At 38.8% G+C, this 21,338-nt stretch overlaps 1 protein-coding gene across 8 annotated transcripts in view; it reads right to left on the reverse strand.

Moving 5' to 3' along the window:
- SLC16A7 (solute carrier family 16 member 7) overlaps positions 1-21,338 on the reverse strand; it is a 174,482-nt gene that overhangs the window by 70,183 nt on the left and 82,961 nt on the right. For 2 of the 8 annotated variants that reach the window (XM_054506956.2, XM_064590975.1), the window contains exon 2: positions 8,402-8,515. The exons of 4 other annotated variants lie outside the window; for them this stretch is intronic. The gene's annotated coding sequence lies outside the window, so the exon portion shown is untranslated. Of the gene's footprint in view, positions 1-8,401; positions 8,519-21,338 lie in introns of all 8 variants that reach the window. 2 more of the 8 variants (XM_054506955.2, XM_064590974.1) reach the window with 1 other exon arrangement.

Here is a 21,338-nt window from a genome sequence, read left to right on the forward strand (position 1 = left end):
ATTTTAGGGATCTTCTGATTTAGAATTAAAACTTCCTAATCAGATCTGGGTGACAGATATTCCTAATACATCAGATACTTTCATTTCAACTTAAATCTTGTGCTGAATACATAGAAGCTAGTACTTAGAGTTTATTTTGTTTAGGTTGGACATTCCTTTGCCTAGATTAAAGCTGAGAAAAAGTCAATTCTGAATTAAATAACCAGTTGCCTGCTTTGCATGTAGGGCCATGTATCCTAAAGTGTTGAAAAAGGCAATGCAGCCACCAGGCTAAATGAGATGTGTATGAGAGGATGAGGAAAGACTGTGATCTAGTTGCCAAGTCAGTGAGAAACTGTGAGTAGGGACTAGAATGATTAATCAGGGAATTATAAAGTCATGAATAAAATCTGAGAAATAGATAAGGCTGAAATTAAAGTTTTTTAAGAAGATTTATTCATTTATTTTAGAGAGAGAGAACTGGAGCGCGGGGAGGGGGTAAAGGGAGAAGAAGAGAATCTCAAGCAGATTCCCTGCTGAGCGTGGAGCCCCACACACGGGGCTCGATCCCAGGACCCTGAGATCATGACCTGAGCTGAAACCAAGGTTCAGACACTTAACCAACTGAGCCACCCAGGCGCCCCTGAAATTAAAGTTTTAACTTGTGCTCAGAATAGAGTTTATGCTAAATGGGTCACCTAGGTCTGGGGTAACAGGGGAGAGAAGAAACATCTGTTCTGGTCTTACCAGGAGTCTTGGGAACCTTGGTACTTTTTAAAGCCAGGTAAATCAGGGATGGCAGCCCCATCCTACTACACATAACCAGCCCATCCAAATGCAGAAAATCCTTTATATATTTTGAAGAAATACATTTTCTGTCAGTTTCCTCTGGCAGACAGAGATGCCCTGAGTTCAGGGCAAAGCCTCAGTGGAAAGCCTGAGGCATTTCTGAAAATTGGGCTCTGACCTTCCAGTCTATACTTAATTATCATCATGCTTTATGGAGGTCGGCGTAGAGGCCACAACAAGAGATCTTGACAAGTCCACATTGTAAATGCTCTCCAACATTTCTACAAACCTTTCATAGAAAGGTTTAACCTGACTAGCCTATTTTCTTATAGAAAGACCAACCCATACCCATGGCTTTTTTCACTAAATTGGCCAAAAATCCAAGAAGTTATAACTTCCTGCTTGGTAGTTATATTAATCTATTTTACATCCCTTTCTCTACACCTATTAAACTATCATATTTTAATATATGTTTATGCAAATATATTCATACGATCCATATACTGGTCTTTAGGTTTAAAAATGAAAAGAATTATTTTAGAATTGTGTGTCCTACTAAAAAAAAAAAAAAAAAACAGTAGATCAACAATCCTTAAGAATATGGGAAAATTTTCCTTTAATTTGGGAAAGCAACTATTTTGGAGATTGCTTCCTGAAGTCCAAGGAGGCATAAAGTTTATTTGTCCCTACAAAACCTGTGTTAGTCACTACAGCTAGAAGTTGGACTATGCTCTCAGCTAATTTGGTTCCTTGGCAGTTTGCATAATGCCACTTATTTCATGATAACTTTTACTTATAACAGGATTCACGAAAAAAAACAATGCTTAACTTTTTTCCAAAGATTCAATTAATTATCATAAGCCTATGAATGAAGAGGAAGTGATGTTTTTAATCATATTTAGAGATGAGGGCATAAAGAATCAGAGGTGCAAAGTGATTTTTCCAAAGTGTAAAGTCCAGTAAGTGATTAAATTGGTACCGAGACTAGTATTTTTGTTAGGCCCATTGTTACTGATTCCACTTTAACACAGCACCTTAGAGCCTGCTCTTTCTGCTCATAAATATACTCCTTCAGTTTTATTTCCAATGGTGAATTTCCAAATTTCAACTCTTACACATATCCTTGCCTGTATTGTCCACCAGAATTCAAATATTTGTTCTTTGTAATTCTAAACTCCAACTATCCCTCAAAGTCTTTAGAAATTCATCATTATTTCACCTTATTTACATCTACGCTGTCTATAATTTTTTTGAGATATTCATTGTCATTGACAAAAGGGTGACTTAATGACTACTGAAAACATTTATCTATTTCAAGTGTTTTTAAAACACTTACGTGGTGGGATGTGCTAAAGCCCCAAACCTTGCCTCATCTTCTAGAAATCAATATGGGTTGATTAAGGAGAGGAAGATGTAGGACAAAGAAATAATAAAACTATTAGTGATGATCAATGGTGAGACTCTAGTGTTATATTTAAGGTCTTTTCTCACTTAGTTGTACAGAATATCAGAATTTCCTTTAGATACTTTGTGAATAATTATTTCATCAACTACCCGAATCTAAATCAGGATGAATCAATTTTATGAACCCTTATCAATAGTCTAAGCCATGCAGAAGTTTATGTTTCAAAACATAGTCCAGAAATAATGTACTCAGCAAATTAAATCCCAAATTAAATCAATGGATGTTAGGAGACTATCAACTTGACTATAAATTAATCTAGATAGCCTGTAGATAAAGCATGACTTGTTCTTCACATCCTACCTATAAAGTGGCTATGTTTTCATCTAAAGGAATTACTATGTTCCTTAAAGAATAATGAACTAGTCTTTATGCCTTCTACTTCCTTTTTCTTATACAAAAAGATACAATAGTGTCAAATTAATGTACAATGTTTAAGTTTAGATGACAACTCACCCAGTTTTGTAACAGGAATTAAAATGAATCAAATCCTCTCTTTTCCAACAGGTAATTGAATTAAAATTGGAATCTAATCCTGAGAGGTTATTTTATTCTTCCAGATGGACCATGTTTTAAATCCTATAGACTGATTTACTTCGACAACTAGACAAGAGACATATCAATAGTGGATAGCCCACAAAATGTCAGTAACACAAAACCTATTTTTAGGTGTGAACTACTGCTGTAGTTAAAAGGACTCTGAGAATGCTAATTGATAATAAAGGTCAAACTAACTAAGACGTTTTTATAATGGGCAAATTAAAAAAAATAAGTCAGCACATATTTATAAGCAATTGGAAATAGATATCCCACACCAAACAATTCCTGATTTCTAATACTATACTTTAAGTGTGTAAAAGCAGTTGTCGTGGGCTGAATAGGGGCCCTGAAAAAGATTTGCTCATGTCCTAATCCCTAGAACCTGCAATATACCTTAAAGGGTCCCAGAAACTGAGTGTTTGTGTTCCCTCAAAATTCGTATGTTGATACCTAATCCCCAGTTGTGATGGTATTTGAAGGTAAGGCCTTTAGGAGGCAATTAGGTCAGCAGGGTGAAGCCCTCATGAATAGGATTAGTGCCCTTATAATGAGGACCCAGAGAGCTCCCATACTCCCTCTGCCAAGTGAAGACACAGTGAAAAATGGTTGTCTCTGGGGACACCTAGGTGGCTCAGTTGGTTAAGCATCTGCCTTCGGCTCAGGTCATGATCCCAGGGTCCTGGGATTGAGTCCCACATCGGGCTCCCTGCTCAGCGGGGAGTCTGCTTCTCCTTCTACCTGCCACTCCCCCCTGCTTGTGTTCTCTTTCTCTCTGAGAAATAATAATAAGAATAAATAAATAAAACCTTAAAAATAATTAAAGAAAAAACTACACACCCACTTGGAAAAAAAAAAGAAGAAGAAGAAAGGGAAAAGGAAAAGGAAAAGGAAAGAAAAAAGAAAAGAAAAGAAAAATGGCTGTCTATGACCCAGGAAAGGGCCCCAGCCAGACACTGAATCTGCTGGCACCTTGATCTTAGACTTCTCAGCCTCCAGAACTGAGAGAAATAAATTCCTGCTATTTACAAGCCACCTAGTGTATGATATTTTGTTACAGCAGCCCTAACAAACTAACATAAAAATTGGTACTTGGAGGGGGAGGCTGTCATAACAAACAACTAAAAATGTGAAAGTGGATTTGAAACCGGGTAGTGGGGAGAAGCTGGACCGGTTTTGAGGTGCATGAGAGAAAAGTGCTATTACCATAAATAGATTATTTAGGGTGACTCTGGTGACAAGCAATTAAGAAAAGAGGAGACTGTAAAGAAAGCCTGAGTCTTCTTCAAGAATACCAAAGTTAATCCTGAACAGAATGTTAGTGGAAATATGGAGGGTAAAGGCCATTCTGGTGGGGTCTGACGGAGATCAGGCACGTGTTATTAGATGGTGAGGGAAAGGCAATCCTTGTTCTAAAGTGGCTAAGAACTTGGCTGAACTGTGCTCATCTTCTAGCTCTACCAAAGAACTTGTGAGTGATGAAATTGGATATTTAGCTGAAGTTATTTCTAAGCAAAGTGTTGAAGGAGTGGCCTTGGTTCCTCCTGACTCATAGTAAAATGCCAGAAGAAAGAAATGATTTAAAGGTAGAACTCTTAATCAAAAAGGAAGCAGAATTTAAAGATTTGGAGAACTTTCAGCCGATCCATACTGAAGAGATGAGAACGTGTAGTCAGAAGAGAATACTCAAAGTGTGGGCAAAACCCTGTTTGGTAAAATTAGCCATCTCAACAGAAGCAGGGGCTATTGTTGAAGACAAAGGAAGAATCAACCCGAAGACAATTCAGAAATCATCAGAGCTGCCCTTTCTATCACAGGACCACAGTGCTAGGGCCCTGGGGGCAGAATGGTTTCAAAGGTGGGGCTGCCTGAAGGTGGTGTCAAAGGTGGGACCTTGGGGTGCATTGTCCAGTGCTGCCTCACATCATGGGCTCTGCTCGCTGCACTCCAGAACTGAGCTCCTTGGCTGCCCCAGGTGTAGCTCTAGAGGACACAGGAGGCAAACTTTGGTGGTATCCACACTCCTCTACCATCTCTGTCAGTATGCAGAATGCAAGAGCCGTGGGGGCATGGCTGCCTCCACCTGGATTCCAGAAGATGCCTGGAAGGGTTGCAGGATCAGAATCCTATTAAGGACAGCCATGAATATAAGACCCCATCCTGGTGGGGCAGAGCCCAGGCACAATACTTCTGCAGGGATAGGGCTACTGCAGAGAGCCCCAACGAGGGTGATGCTCAATGGAGCCCTGGGGACAGGGCTGTCCCCAAGAACCCTGAGACTGTTCACACTAACTGTGAGAGCTGCAAAGATGAGACCATAGCCCAGTGGGTCCAGAAGGCAGAGCATCTAATAAAAGATTATTCTTGATCCTTAAGATTTAATGCTGTTTGCTCTGAAGATTTAATATTGGGTTTTAGACTTACTTGGAACCCCTTCCTTCTTTCCTATTTTTCCCTTTTGGAATGGGAACGTCTATCCTATGCCTGTCTCACCATTATATTTTGGAAGATTTCACAGGTTCATAGCTAGAGAAGAATTTGCCTCAGGATGAATCATACTTTGAGTCACACCCATATCTAATTTTGATATTTAGATGAGACTTTGGATTTTAGACTTTTGAGTTGATGCTGTATCCTCCCAAAATTCATCTAACCTAATCCCCAATGTGATATTTGGAGGTGGGGCTTGTGGGAGGTAATTAGGTCATGAGGGTGGAGCCCTTGTGAATGAAATCAATACCTTTATGAAAGAGGCCCATCAGATTTCCCTCACCCCTTCTGCCATGTGAGGGCACAAGAAGACGGCCATCCATGAACCAGGATGCTGGTTCCCACCAGACACAGAACTTGCTGGCACCTTCATTTTGGGCTTCCCAGCCTTCAGAAAGCCACCCAGCCTATGGTATTTTGCTGTAGCAGCCCCAACAGACCAAGGCTTATGTCAAAAGAGGTGACTGAGTTAAGGATCTTGAAAGAGGAGCTGATCCTAAACTATCCAGGTGGTCCCTAAAGGCAACCACAGGTATATTTATAAAAGAGAGGTAAAGGGGGTTTAGAGCAGACACGCAGAAGAGAAAACACAGAGAGGAGGCACTGGTATGAAAATGGAGGCAGAGCATGAAGCCACGTAGCCACAAGTCAGTCTTCTAGGTACATGTGAAAAGCTATTAACAGCTGGTGCCTTTGGAAAGAGGTGACATGTAATTCATATGTTTTTGAAATGTTTAAATGTTCTATAATGAGTATATCTTAGTTTTCTATTAATCTTTACAAAAATGCCCAACACAAAACTTTAGTATGCAAATATATATTCCCTTATATATTAATTTGGTTGTGAGTTGTAGCAGATAGTTCTATTTGTACTACATATAGGATTTTCATGTCTTTTTTTTAATGCTTTTTTTCCTGTTAGCTAAATTTTAATCATACTGCAGTAAAAAGAAATTGGCCCCTGTTTCTAGATCTTACCTAGTAGTTTTCACGGTGTGGCTCCTAGTGGAGGAGCATAAGCATTACATAGTAACTTGGTACACACCTAAATTCTAGGGCACCAGCTCAGATCTGCTGGATGAAAACTCCGCGAGTGAGACCTAGCAAACCACATTCAATAAATCCCCCAGGTGATTCTGATGTACAACAATGTTTGAAAATTGCTGGTTAGGCTTTTTCTTTAACACAACTGCAAGAATTGGCTGTAATTGTTGTAGTCAACTATCTACAGTTCTTGAGCTATCATGATGTTTCACCACTGCGTATCACACCTGCTATTTCTTCCACTGGAAGTTTTCTTCACCACTATCTAATTCCATCTGACTACCTTCTGTCTATAATTTAAGGTATAGCTAGGCCTCAGCTCCCGTACCTGTGAAGTCCAACTGTAACCCCAATCCTAACTCCCCGTGCATACTTTTACCATAACACGTATATCACATAATACATATATCACACTTCCTTGGCACTCTCCCCTATTCTTGAGGACAGAATCTATCTTATTTAACTTTATTCTCAGAACTTGGTAGTGTTCAATAAATATCCTCAAAGGAATGAAAGTGAAAGAGAAATGAGTGTCTTGGAAATAAGAATTTTTATCACTTATGAATTAGCATACAGCTATGCAGCACAGAAAAAAAAAAAAGTTAAACATCCTTGTGTCTGAAGTCAAAACTCCCTGAATTCCCTGAATTTCCACCACATTTGAGATGTGACATTTAATTTCTTAGTCTCCACTACTGTAAAATGAGAATTTTAACAGTGACTATTGCACAAACTTAGTGATCAATTAAGCATTCAATAAAGCTCTAGTAATTATTAGAATTATTATCCAATAGCATTAACAGTATGCAATCTAGTTTGGATTAAGAGGAGTCAGCCCAAACTTTTAAATATGTTTTCATGTCTAGAGAAAAACTTACCTGAGTATTTTACCTATTAGCACGTTTATAGTCTTCTCTCCCAGAGCCATAAAATATGTATGGCTCCATAGTTAGGGAGGATTGTAAGAGGTCAGTGTGGTTATACTCTGTCTCTCCTTTCCCTCTACAGTTTTCAAAGCCATAGAATCCTTTCTAGAAATAAAGTCTTACTCAGAATCCTAGTACCCAAACCTGCTACTCTGGTTTATGGCGGGTAGGGTGGGGGAGTCATAAAGATCCTAAATCTCTATCTATTATCATTCCCTGACTCCCTCCGTGAAATTGTCCCTAAGGTTCCTCTTAAAATACTTAGAATTCCTTGGAGCATAGTTGGAAAGCCATTCAGATTATCTTTCTCACCTTTCATATTCAGTGACATTCTCTGGTCAACCTGGAAAAAATGGAATTCTCTCTAACAGATTTTGGGTCTTCCATTTTGCATTTAGTCTTCAAAGATTTTCTGGTGTTTGTTTCTTTCTTCAATTTGAAAAGAAGGTAATAGACTGGCACTAAGGGGTGTTTAAAAAAAAAAATTCCTGGATTTTTCTAGGAAGATTACAGGGTCAGAGAATACCTTTCTCACTTTTCTATTAAAAAGCCCATTTCAAAAATCGAGTAAAGAAAAAAAATCCATAAGATCTCATGCTACCAATTATGAGATTCAGAAATACGCTAGAATCCCCTAGAAGTTTCTTTAAAATACAATACCATTGGGTGCAGGATTAAGAAATAGTAGCAAAGCAAGGTGAGTCAATCTGGCCTGAGGCACGAAGTAATATAGTCTTCCATTTCACCAAGATAAGCTCCCCTGGTCTACTGATTCCTCTGCCCACCAGGTGGTTGAAGCTTCCTATGAAGCACTGCTCTTTTTAGAATCCTGAAAACATTTAGTTCCATCTATGACATGTCTCTTTGTCACCCAATGCCTTGTCAGCATAGTTTCATGATTCTAAAACCCCTGCCTCCTCTCTCCCTTGAATCATGTTTATAGTATGGGGAAACTATAGACAACCTAATGCGCAAACTTGGGAAGTGGGTGAATATATTACTGTCATTCACTTGACAGACTGTTATACATATATTAAATGATAATTATGAAAATTGTGTAATAATATGGGAAATATTTATTAAATAATGTTCAGTGAAAAAAGGATGATATAAACTTGTATGATAGCAAACTTCAAAATATGTGACAAAAGAGATGAATTAAAAATGTACATACGGGGTGTCTGAGTGGCTCAGTCGGTTAACCATCCGACTCTGGATTTCAGCTCAGGTTTTGATCTCAGGGTTGTGAGTCGAAGCCCTGCGTTGGGCTTCACGCTGGGCATGGAGCCTACTTAAAAAAAAAAATACATAGGCCATAGTCTTAGAGTGAGGTTTGTAGGAAAAAATGTATTTTTTAATTATACTAATTTGAAATAACATTATAATATCTTAATATGTAAAATAACTTAAGTTAATCTTACACATCTAATTATTTGCCCTAATTTTGGGGTTTATGTCTGCTTTGAAAAATAGGTTAACTCATCTACAACCAATTCAAATATGGTTATTGTAAGTAATACAGTGAAACTGGAAGCTATATTTTTAAAGATCTTACCTCCATTTTTGTTTCCTTTTTGTCTTGTTTTATATTGTTTTGTTTTTAGTTATATCTAAATGAAATTATGAGGCTTTTCTATAAGTTGTAGAGAAGATACCCAGAGATGGTCTCCATGCATCAATTTAGATACAAATGACATTTGCTGATTATCAATTACCCACATAAATAACATTTGTTAAAATGTTATAACATTGCCTCTGAAGCTACAAGTAAACATCACTGATTAAGACACCTGACACTCTGACATGTGTTTTTTCTATTCTGTGTAGTAGTTATTGTCTCCATCTTGCAGACAATGAAACTGAAATTCAATCATGTCGAGTATCTGTTTTTGAGTCTATCTGCAGCAGTGGTTTCACTCTAGGACGGGGCTCTCAGAGTTGAGCACTGCACACGTCCTACCATCTTCATGTTACTCTGCAATCATGGACTGCTGGTGGCATTCATATATTGCCACCCTTTCTCCATCCTACTAGATTTTACCTGTTCCAATCCTTGCTTCACTTTTAGTCACTTGCTTGGGATTTTTGCCCTCCCTCCCCCCATTTCAGCTGGGTCCCTCCCCAGAGACTCCAGGAGACACTCAATTGGTTGGTAATTGCCAAAATAGGAAGAGGAAACAAAAGCTAGAGCCCACAGAAAATTAAGCATCCAGTGGATTCAGGGAAATGGTATCAGCAGTCAGGATTATAAAATTTAGAAGGGAAGGGCTGTGGAACTCTTAGGAACCTAATCAAGTTGATGGTTGTTTCTTCTACTATACATTTATGAGAGAATTCAATTGACAATTATATTTTTTATTCATAAGTATCTGTCCTGGTCTACCGATCTTTGCCATGCTTCTCTGTAGGCAAAATATATTCCCTTCCCACTAACTTTGGACATGCTTTGTCAATGGGATATAAACCAATAAAGTTTAGGCCATATCCAAGAATCACCTTAAAGTATGTTTGCATGTTTTGACTCTATACCTATAACCCTTACCTTCTAATATGAAAACATATCCCTAGATCCGTGAAAATGAGAATATGTTTGAAGCTCAGCCAAGAGCCGACCAGAGCAAAAGTTGACCCATGTATCCAAGTAGCGTGAGTAAGAAATGATGTCTATTGTTGTAAGCCTTAAGATATTAGACCTGTTTGATAGAACAATAAAATCTGAGGTGGTATGTGTAAAACAAAATCCTAAAATGTGTGGCAATGGCTGCAGGGATGGGCAGATGGTTGAGAGGACCCTGTTAGAAGAGGTGAGAGAAATGACAGCATGTTGTTTGTTAGGCAGAGACAAAACATTTGGTAAAACTATTTGTGTGTGATATCTTGGAAGGCGGAAAATGTACACAATGCAGTTGGGGTTTGGGGACAAGAGATATGGATAAAGAATGTTGGTTGTATGAACTGATTTTTTTTTAAATTTTATTATATTATGTTAGTCACCATACAATACATCATTAGTTTTTGATGTAGTGATCCACAATCCATTGTTTTCGTATAACACCCAGTGCTCCATGCAATCCGTGCCCTCCTTAATACCCATCACCGGGCTAATCAATCCCCCCCTCCCCCCTCCCCTCTAAAACCCTGTTTGTTTCTCAGAGTCCATAGTCTCTCATGGTTCATCTCTCCCTCCAATTCCCCCCACCCATTTTTCCCTTCCTTCTCCTAATGTCCTCCATGCTATTCCTTATGTTCCACAAATAAGTGAAACCATATGATAATTGACTTTCTCTGCTTGACTTATTTCACTTAGCATAATCTCCTCCAGTCCCATCCATGTTGATGTAAAAGTTGGGTATTCATTCTTTCTGATGGCATGAACTGATTTTAATAAGCTACATTTAATAAACACTAGCAGCGGCAATGAGGTCATTAATAGATTTTATCCGCTTGCAAGCAGGGATGAAAAGGAAGAAGGGACAATCCATGTATTACTAGGACTTGCAGAGTTATAAGACACACTTTCCCCATATTTAGCTTGGTAAAAGATTCTCAAATTAAGACACTGTCTCAATGCAAAAACTGAATCAAAAGGTCACAAAAGCAGGAGAAAAAGACCAAACCGAGGGTGTAGCCTTAAAGAGATTTTATTAAAATCTCTTACAGGCTTAAGTCAGACACCAGTAAATTCTTTCAGTTAAAAAAAAAGTTGGAAGTAAGGGTGGAGAAGATATGAATAGTGCTAGAAGGTCTAGTAAACTTAAATTGTCTATAATTAAGTGTATTTAGAGAGGCATATCTCATAAAGAACTGAGAATGTTCTTATTTATACTAACTAGAATCAAATAATTTAAAAAATATTTTTTAAAAAGGTTATATTATAAAATGTACTATAAGCCTAGATAGAAAGGAATAGTGTCTGTTGGACATGTAAAATGACCAAGCGGTGATTAAAATGACTCATATCCTGTATCCTGCTTTATGTGACATACAGAGATATAACACTGGAAAATTCAAATACATATATCACAATAAATGTCACTAAAGTGTTGTCACCCTTGAGCAAGTGACATTCACACTGGCTCTTAGTTTCCTTATTTGTAAAAAGAGAGCAGGATTAAGCGTTCTCTGAGGTCCCTTTCGGTTTCTATTTGATTCCATGACACTACTAAAATAGTTCTATTTTATAGACTTTCTTAGCCTGTGAAATACAAATTTCTTTCCTTCTCTGGAAAAATGCTACCACCATTCAAAAATAAGTAATGAGCAGACAGTCATTATTTGAGCAAGTTTTCCAAGATTCTAAAAACTATGGGCTGAATAAGGAAAGTTCTTTTGAAAGAAGGAATTCCATTACGTAAGGGGATTAGGCAGTGTGCTTAAATATAAGACGCTCCTAAAGGCCACGTATTAGCTCCTTAAGTGTGCTTAGAATTTTATTCAATTCCCATACCACAATTTAGTTTCCATAAAAATTATTATATGAGATCCACAGAGGATCTGGTATGTGTTTGAATGGTTTTTCATTATCAAGTTTAAAATAGTGAAGCATATTTCCATGTTCTTTAACAGAGTATGTTCCCATAAATTTGGGACAATTTGGCTCAATGTTTCAAATAAATCACATGAAGATATTTTCCCGAGATAGAATGAAAACAGCACCTCCTACATTATATATTCAAAGTATTTTAAAGAACTATGTAATATTTCAACTCATAGATTATATATATTTAGTTCCCATATTAGCCCAATTTCTATATCCTTAAATAAAAAAAATTATACAACTACCAAATGGGAATCATATCATCATATATTGTTCAGTAAAAATATCATGTTCAATAGAATTTTAAATAGTCACTAAAGATACCATTAATAATGCATAAGAATTGACTACTTACAAACACCAAAAGGTATTCCTCTTGTCAAACTTATATATAAATTTTCTGACACTGACATTGGTGGGGACCGTTAACTGCAGTCATTTCTTACAAAAGATCAGTAAAACCTAGCTGAAATAAGAGACAGAGCTGAAAGTGAAAACTTTCATCCCGTTTTATGACATTCTCAAGATTCACTATGAAGATCTTCTCTAAGGAAGACTCACTATGAAGCTCCCCAGAATTCACAATTTCAAGCCCTCCTATTTAGAACCTGATGTTATTGTTATGTGATATGTGCTGAACACTGATAATGAAGTTGGTGCTGACTGGAACAAAAATGAACCCAAAATTAAATATAACCTAGATGAGAGCTACAGGAGTTGCTGAAAATAAATCAATTGGTTCGATCCTGCTTGTCACTTCTGGAAGGTCACCAGAAAGAAGCATCATCCCAAATGCAGAGAAAAGAAAATCAGCTCATTCCCTTTCTCCTTTCCTTACAGTACTAATCAAGACTGTGAATCCCACAAAAATAAAGAAACAAACAAATGCAGTCCTCTGAGAACAGATGACATACTTGCACCACACCAAGTGAGAAGTAACAAAATTATTAGAACCTTTTCATCTTTGCACACTATATCCATCTTTCTCCCCACTTAGCTTTCTCCTAAAGGCCAGGAGGCTTCCCTCTCTCAGGTTTCGCTGCCACCTGGCCAGGGAAGATACTGATAATTCCAAACAATTTAATCCTAATTTAATTTCTCTACCTTTTAATCATTTTATTGGTTTGATTTTGTTTCCACCTTGTCCTTCTTGCATAGATCCTGGCATCCACCCACCCTCTCAGAGCAGAGACACTTCTGCCTCACTGGGTACCATTCTATTCCAGGTGATTCACTCATATTTGTTCTGACTCTGCCCAGGCCAGGGAAGAGTTCTTAATTCCTTGCCCTGAGGCCTCCTTTACATTCCTTCCTGCTTCACCAGAGAGCGCTAAGCTTTCTTTTGACTTTTCGTTTGCCAGTCCCACACATGCCGGTCTAACTGACAGCACGACAAGCAGCCAGGGTAGAACTGTGAACTGCAACCCTTTCTCATTAGGACTTTCCAAACCTGGGAACAGCAGAAATGGGATTCCTATCTTTTACCCCCATGGCAAACAAACCTTTCCTTCTTGTTCTGTTCTAGACAAAAAGACATCCTTTTTTCTCATGCTAATTCATTTACTTATCATTGTTAATGAAGTCTCTCTTGCCTTTCTAAGGGATTTGGCTCCAATAATTTTCACACTTCATTTTTAATTTTTAACGTATTGGTCTTTTCTGATTCTTTCCTTTAGTCTACAAAATGTGTATATCTCCTCAAGCCTAAAAAGAACAGGAAAGTGGGGCGCCTGGGTGGCTCAGTCCGTTAAGCATCTCAGATCATGATCCCAGGGTCCTGGAATCCAGCCTTACACTGGGCTCCCTGCTCATCAGGGAGTCTCCCTCTGCCCCTCCCTCTGCCCACTTGGGCTCACTCTCTTGCTCTCACTCTCTCACTCAAATAAATAAATAAAATCTTAAAAAAAAAAATAGGAAAGCATGACTTTCTCTAGTTACTGTTTTTTCCTTGTACTGTCATTGTATTTCTCTCATTTTCACTTCAAAACTTCATGCAAGGGCCAGCTTTCCTTATAATCTCTACTTTCTCACCACCTACTCATAATTCTTTGCTTTGAAACTTTCACTTGCAAGCTTCACTGAATAAATTTTCTCTTGAAAATGAGCTATGACTTCCTAATCTCCAAAACCATTGTGGCTCATCTCATTAGAATTTTCTATGGTGGGCGCCTGGGTGGCTCAGTCGTTGAACGTCTGCCTTCGGCTCGGGCCATGATTCCAGGGTCCTGGGATCGAGTCCCGCATCGGGCTCCCTGCTCGGCAGGAGGCCTGCTTCTCCCTCTCCCACTCCCCCTGCTTGTGTTCCTGCTCTCGCTGTCTCTCTCTCTGTCAAATAAATAAATAAAAATCTTAAAAAAAATTTTTTTCTATGGTATTTAACAATATTTAATTATACTTTGAACTTGAGACTTCGGCTTCTATTTCACTATTTCACTATACCTCCTTCTATGGCTAGTTTTCCTCTTTAGGTCCAACATATGTGGGTTCTCATAAAGACTGTATTGTTGATTCTCTCTTCCCTTTCCTACTCTCCATAATATTGTCTACCTCTATAAATTCAGTTACCACTTTTATACATGGTGTGTTCCAATTCTCTATCCTTTGTAGCAATGCTTTTCCTCAGTTATAATTCTTTATTTCTTACTACTTCCTACACATTTCAAAAGGATACCCCACTGAAATGTTAAATTCCCTTAAATCTATTAATTGTAATAACAGTTCCTAGGCTGAAAAACCCTAAATCCTTTCTTCTACATGCATAATTTTCTCTAATAGCTCTTGAATGCATCTTTCTTTCCATTTCTCTTTGAAGAACCATAGTTCACACCCCTGTTCATCTCACACTGTCCCCTAAGGAACTGTCTCATCTTCAGTATCTCATGCTTGCCTCCCATACCTCTCCACACATCCAGCTTCCCTTTGATGCACTTAGCAGGATTAATCTCCCAACAATATCCTCAGATTGGGTTACCCCATCACCCAAAAACTTAAATGGCACTGCAGAGTCTTGAATTCAAGGCAGTGCAAATTTGACTCTACTAAATCTTTCTTGCTCATTTTTTACCATTCTCAATGCAACTTACCATTCTCTATCAGGAATGATACTCTATCAGGAAACACCTGTCCCACAGGATGTTTACAGACATTACAAGGATATAAATAATCAGGTAGATTTGAGGAATTCTCTGCTAAATGGTGTATTTATTTCACAATTTCTCAAAGTCTTCACTATATTAAAATGCATTTCAATTTGCTTTAGTTATAGGACAAAAAGCTCCCACACTTGTTTTAGTGCAGAAAGTGTTTATTTTTCCCCCAAGAAATCTACCACCCCTTCATTTACCCAACCTTCCTACATTGTCACATGAAGAAATAATACCCATTCTTCCATACAAATAAACGATGCCTTTTAATATAAAATCATGAAAGTCAGTCTAATAATTTATGAGATAGGAAAATCTACCTTCTCTAAACTCTCAAAGCTATTTGATTCTACCATGCCATACTTTATTTTTGAAATTATTCATGTCTATCTCCCATCCTGGACTGTAAGTATCTTGAGACCATGAACCATGAATAAATCTTATTTCTAGTCTCTATAGTAACTACCACAGTAACCTCAGATTGAGTAAATAACTTCATTCTAGGATATATAAAATTTGACCCTTTTTTTAAATATTACTTCACTTCTTCTAGTCCTTTAGAATGAAGAAATTTATGTACATTCAATTATATAAACTAGCACTTAGTAATAACATAATAATCCTAACATGGTGTTTGTTACTCACACAATCCTAAAATAAACATTGGGGCTAGAATCTGCAGATAATGACAAAATTTACTCAATGGATTTAGTTTAAATTGTTAAATTTATTTCAGTAAATGGAGTACAGGATTCACACAGCACTAAATGAAAGTAGGTAAATTTTGGTCTCACAGAAAACTTTTCTTTTTTTAAACTATTTTCTTTTTTAGATTTTATTTATTTATTTGTGTGAGAGAGCGAAAGCACGCACAAGCAGGGAGAGAGTGCATAAGCAGCAGGCAGAGGGAGAAGCAGGCTCCCCACTGAGCAAGGAGCCTGATGCAGGACTTGATCCCAGGACCCTGGGATCATGACCTGAGCCAAAGGCAGACGCTTAACTGACTGAGCCACCCAGGCATCCCCTCACAGAAAACTTTTTAAAAGCCAGTCAAATTCCAGTCAAACTATAGAATTCCTAGTTTCACCCAGTTCTTTTGGGGTCAAACATGTAAAATTCATTACCAAGGACCTTGGGGAATAAAGCCACATCAAGGGATTCATGGAGTCTGGGACTACTTGGCTCTGAGTTGGCCCCTCTAAGTGATGGAAATAAATATACCTTTGAATCTAGCCCTATCTTGAGAGGAGTTCAGACTGACTACACCGTGTCCCTTAGAGACCTGTGAAAATATAACCTGAATGCCACTAACACCATCTATACCTAGAGCTGACTGACTCTCTCAAAGGAACCAGTAACAGAGACCCCCATCCAAATATAAGAAATACTATAGGTTGAATCACTATTTGAAATATTACATTCAAAAATAATTGACCTTAAAAAGGGCCTGCAAAATGAGAACCACTCTTCATCCCTCTTCATTCCCTACCATGCTTACACCTTTCTCTAACTAGGATGCATCTCTTGATAAACAGGGAGATTATTATGGCAGATAATTTGGTTAGGAAAAATATTATCAATAATTTTTCTACAATTTTTGAAGCAGTTCTATTTTTAAGAAAATGTTTATAATGTGCAATGGAGGCTTCTAGATTCAAAGGAGAACAGCATGTTTATACAGAGGATTGTTCTGATACAAGTAAAATGGAGGTTCCAAACTATGCTCAGAGAGCTAGTGAACTGAAGATGATTCTAGGAATCCATTTGCACGAATTGACTTTGTTTCATCATTGTTGTTTAGTCTTGCTATGTGGCTACAGGCTAAGAGCTGAGTGCATGGAGCCCCACAAAAGAGTAAAATAAAGCAGTAAACAAGATGGATGGCATGGTACCCATGCTGTCCAGTCTGCAGATTCTAATGGACAGAGAGTCCATTAGAAATGTTCTCCCAAGATTTTGAAGCTCTGTGCATACTGATGTTTTAAGATTCAGAAGATAAAGTTTGGTATAAATTTTTTTTTTTTTTTTTTTTTTTTTTTTTTTTTTTTTTTTTTTTTTTTTTTTAAATTTTTATTTATTTGAGACAGAGAGAATGAGAGAGAGAGAGAGAGCACATGAGAGGGGGGAGGGTCAGAGGCAGAAGCAGGCTCCCTGCCGAGCAGGGAGCCCGATGCGGGACTCGATCCAGGGACTCCAGGATCATGACCTGAGCCGAAGGCAGTCGCTTAACCAACTGAGCCACCCAGGCGCCCCAAAGTATAAATTTGTACAGGGGGCATTTTCGCCATTACTGCCTGCATCCCAGCTCCAGGTCCTAGGTAATCAATTATTTTGGAGCATCAGAAGATAAGGTCTTTTCCATAGGCGATGTTTGTTTTTGTTATTGCTGTTGTTTCCACTGAGGGCATTAAGAATGGTGAGAAATAGTAGTGGCAAAGCTCACTTGAACTCTTTCTGATCTCAGGTGATTCCCAGAAATATTTGGTAGAAGACTTTTCAGAGAATTCAAGGCCCTTGTGAAAAAGCAAAGGGTGAAGAGTCAGAAGAACTGGGATTATTAATATCAAACTGACTCCATATTCAGTTAATATTCAACAAATATCAATTGAAAGCCTACTATGGTGGCACCTGGGTGGCTCAGTCACTAAGCGTCTGCCTTCAGCTCAAGACATGGTCCCAGGGTCCTGGGATCGAGCCCCGCATCGGGCTCCTTGCTCGGCGGGAAGCATGCTTCTCCCGCTCCCACTCCCACTGCTTGTGTTCCCTCTCTCACTGTGCCTCTCTCTGTCAAATAAATAAATAAAATCTTTAAAAAAAGAAAAAAAAGAAAAGAAAGCCTACTATGTGTCAAGTGCAGTGGCTACAGTACTGAACAAAATGAATTCCCACCCAGGATGTGTATTTCAGTGGAGGAGAGGTGCAAAAAGAAAGTTATAAATATAGGAGGAGGGGGAAAGATGGCGGAGGAGTAGGGGACCCTATTTCAACTGGTCCCGGGAATTGAGCTGGATAACTACCAGACTACTCTGAGCACCCACGAAACCAGCCTGAGATGTAAGAAGATCTGGATCTCTACAAACAGAATATTGCAGGCAGTTGGTTTTGAGGTACGAAGTGGGGAGCCGGGATCCTGCGGGCAGATATCGGAGGATAAACGGTGGCGGGAGGGTGCCTGGACGTGGGGATCCTACACCGCCGGTGAGTGACAGCCTCGCGTGCTGCAGACAGGGCACAGACTCTCAGACCGGTAGCATCGGGGAAAGGACTTTAGGGCAGCCCCCAGGGTGGAAAACCAGACCGGTGGGATCGCGCGCACGTGAACCGCAGCCCCCCCGGACAGAAACCAGAGCGACGGTCGCGCGCATGCGAACTGCAGCCTCCGGAACAGAAACCTGGTGCACCGGGGTCTTGCCAGTGAACTGCAACCCCCAGAGTGGAAACCCCAAGTCATGCGCGTGAGAACTGGGAGCGGCTGGCGGTTTTAGAAGCACAAAGGGCAGAGACGTGCCCCGACCTGGAGGCAGGAATGGGGGTGCTGCGGAGGGGCGCACAACCCAGGACGCTGCAGTTTATAGCAGCACGGACAGAAACGGAGACGGTGTGGCCTGGAGAGTTCAGTGAAGAACAGACTGAGGTCTCTCTGCTCTGAGAAGAATATGCAGCCAAGCATACTTTATCCAGCAAGGCTTTCATTTAGAATGGATGGAGAGATGCAGAGCTTCCCCGACCAGCAGAAGTTGAAAGAATATGTGACCACTAAGCCGGCCCTGCAAGAAATATTAAGGGGGGTTCTGTAAAAGGAGAAAGACCCCAAGAGTGATCTACAACAGAAATTTACAGGGACAATCTATAAAAACAACGTCTTCACAGGCAACATGATGACAATTAATTCATATCTTTCAATAATCACTCTCAACATGAATGGCCTAAATGCTCCCATAAAACGGCACAGGGTTGCAGATTGGATAAAAAGACAGGATCCTCCATATGCTGTCTACAAGAGACTCATTTTGAACCTAAAGATACATCCAGACTGAAAGTGAAGGGATGGAAATCTACCTTCCATGCCAGCAGACCTCAAAAGAAAGCTGGGGTAGCAATTCTTCTTTTAGAAAAATTAGATTTTAAACTAAAGTCTGTAATAAGAGACACAGAAGGACACTATATCATTCTTAAAGGGTCTATCCAACAAGAAGATCTAACAATTGTAAATATCTATGCCCCCAACATGAGAGCAGCCATCTACATAAGCTAACTGTTAACCAAAATAAAGAGTCATATTGATAACAATACGTTAATTGTAGGAGACCTCAATACTCTACTCTCAGCAATGGACAGATCATCTAAGCAGAAAATCAACAAGGAAACAAGAGCTTTGAATGATACATTGGACCAGATGAACCTCACAGATATTTACAGAACATTCCACCCTAAAACAACAGAATACTCATTCTTCTCGAGCGCACATGGAACTTTCTCTAGAATAGACCATATACTGGGTCACAAATCAGGTCTCAACCGATACCAAAAGATTGAGATTATTCCCTGCATATTCTCAGACCACAATGCTCTAAAACTGGAACTCAATCACAAGAAAAAATTTGGCAGAAATTCAAACACTTGGAAGCTAAAGACCACTCTGCTCAAAATGTTTGGGTCAACCAAGAAATCAAAGAGGAACTTAAACAATTCATGGAAATCAATGAGAACGAAAACACATCGGTCCAAAACCTATGGGATACTGCAAAGGCGGTCCTAAGGGGGAAATACATAGCCATCCAAGCCTCACTCAAAAAAACAGAAAAATCCCGAATTCACCAACTAACTCTATACCTTAAAGAACTAGAGAAAAAGCAACAAATGACACCTAAGCCATGCATTAGAAGAGAAATAATTAAAATTAGAGCAGAAATCAGTGAATTAGAAACCAGAAACACAGTAGATCAGATCAATGAAACTAGAAGTTGGTTCTTTGAAAGAATTAATAAGATTGATAAACCACTGGACAGATTTATCCAAAAGAAGAGAGAAAGGACCCAAATTAATAAAATTATGAATGAAAGGGGAGAGATCACGACTAACACCAAGGAAATAGAAACAATTATTAGAAATTATTATCAACAACTATATGCCAATAAACTGAGCAATCTGGATGAAATGGAGGCCTTCCTGGAAACCTATAAGCTGCCAAGACTGAAACAGGAAGAAATTGACAACCTGAATAGGCCAATAACCAGTAAAGACATTGAAGCAGTGATCAAAAACCTCCCAAAAAACAAGAGTCCAGGCCCTGATGGATTCCCTGGGGAATTCTACCAAACATTCAAAGAAGAAATAATACCTATTCTACTGAAGCTGTATCAAAAAATAGAAACAGAAGGAAAACTTCCAAACTCATTCTATGAGGTCAGCATTACCTTAATCCCCAAACCAGGCAAAGACCCCATCAAAAAGAAGAATTTCAGACCAATATCCCTGATGAATATGGATCCCAAAATCCTAGCTAATAGGATCCAACAATACATTAAAAGGATCATCCACCACGACCAAGTGGGATTTATCCCCAGGATGCAAGGGTGGTTCAACATTTGCAAATCAATCAGTGTGATACAACACATTAATAAGAGGAGGGAGAAGAACCATATGGTCCTCTCAATTGATGCAGCAAAAGCATTTGACAAAATACAATATCCTTTCCTGATTAAAACTCTCCAGAGTATAGGGATAGAGGAAACATTCCTCAAGCTCATAAAATCCATCTAGGAAAAACCCACAGCGAATATCATCCTCAATGGGGAAAAGCTGAGAGCCTTTCCCTTAAGATCAGGAACACGTCAAGGGTGCCCACTCTCACCACTGTTGCTCAACATAATACTAGAAGTCCTAGCAACAGCAATCAGACAACAAAAAGAAATAAAAGGTATTCAAATTGGCAAAGAAGAAGTCAAACTCTCTCTTTTCGCAGACGACATGATACTTTATGGGGAAAACCCAAAAGACTCCACCCCCAAATTACTAGAACTCATCCAGCAATTCAGTAATGTGGCAGGATACAAAATCAATGCACAGAAATCAGTTGCTTTCTTATACACTAACAACGCAACTGTAGAAAGAGAAATTAAAGAAACGATTCCATTTACAATAGCACCAAAAACCATATGATACCTCAGAATAAACCTAACCAAAGTGGTAAAGGATCTATACTCTAGGAACTACAGAACACTCATGAAAGAAATTGAAGAAGACACAAAAAGATGGAAAAATATTCCATGCTCATGGATCGGAAGAATAAACATTGTTAAAATGTCTATGCTACCCAGAGCCATCTATACCTTCAATGCCATCCCGATCAAAATTCCAATGACATTTTTCAAAGTGCTGGAACAAACAATCCTAAAATTTGTATGGAATCAGAAAAGACCCCAAATCGC

This window comes from Mirounga angustirostris, unplaced genomic scaffold (assembly GCF_029215605.1).
Source record: "Mirounga angustirostris isolate CCGP_5_RB_7025 unplaced genomic scaffold, mMirAng1.0.hap1 SCAF_5, whole genome shotgun sequence".
Classification (NCBI taxonomy): Eukaryota; Metazoa; Chordata; class Mammalia; order Carnivora; family Phocidae; genus Mirounga; species Mirounga angustirostris.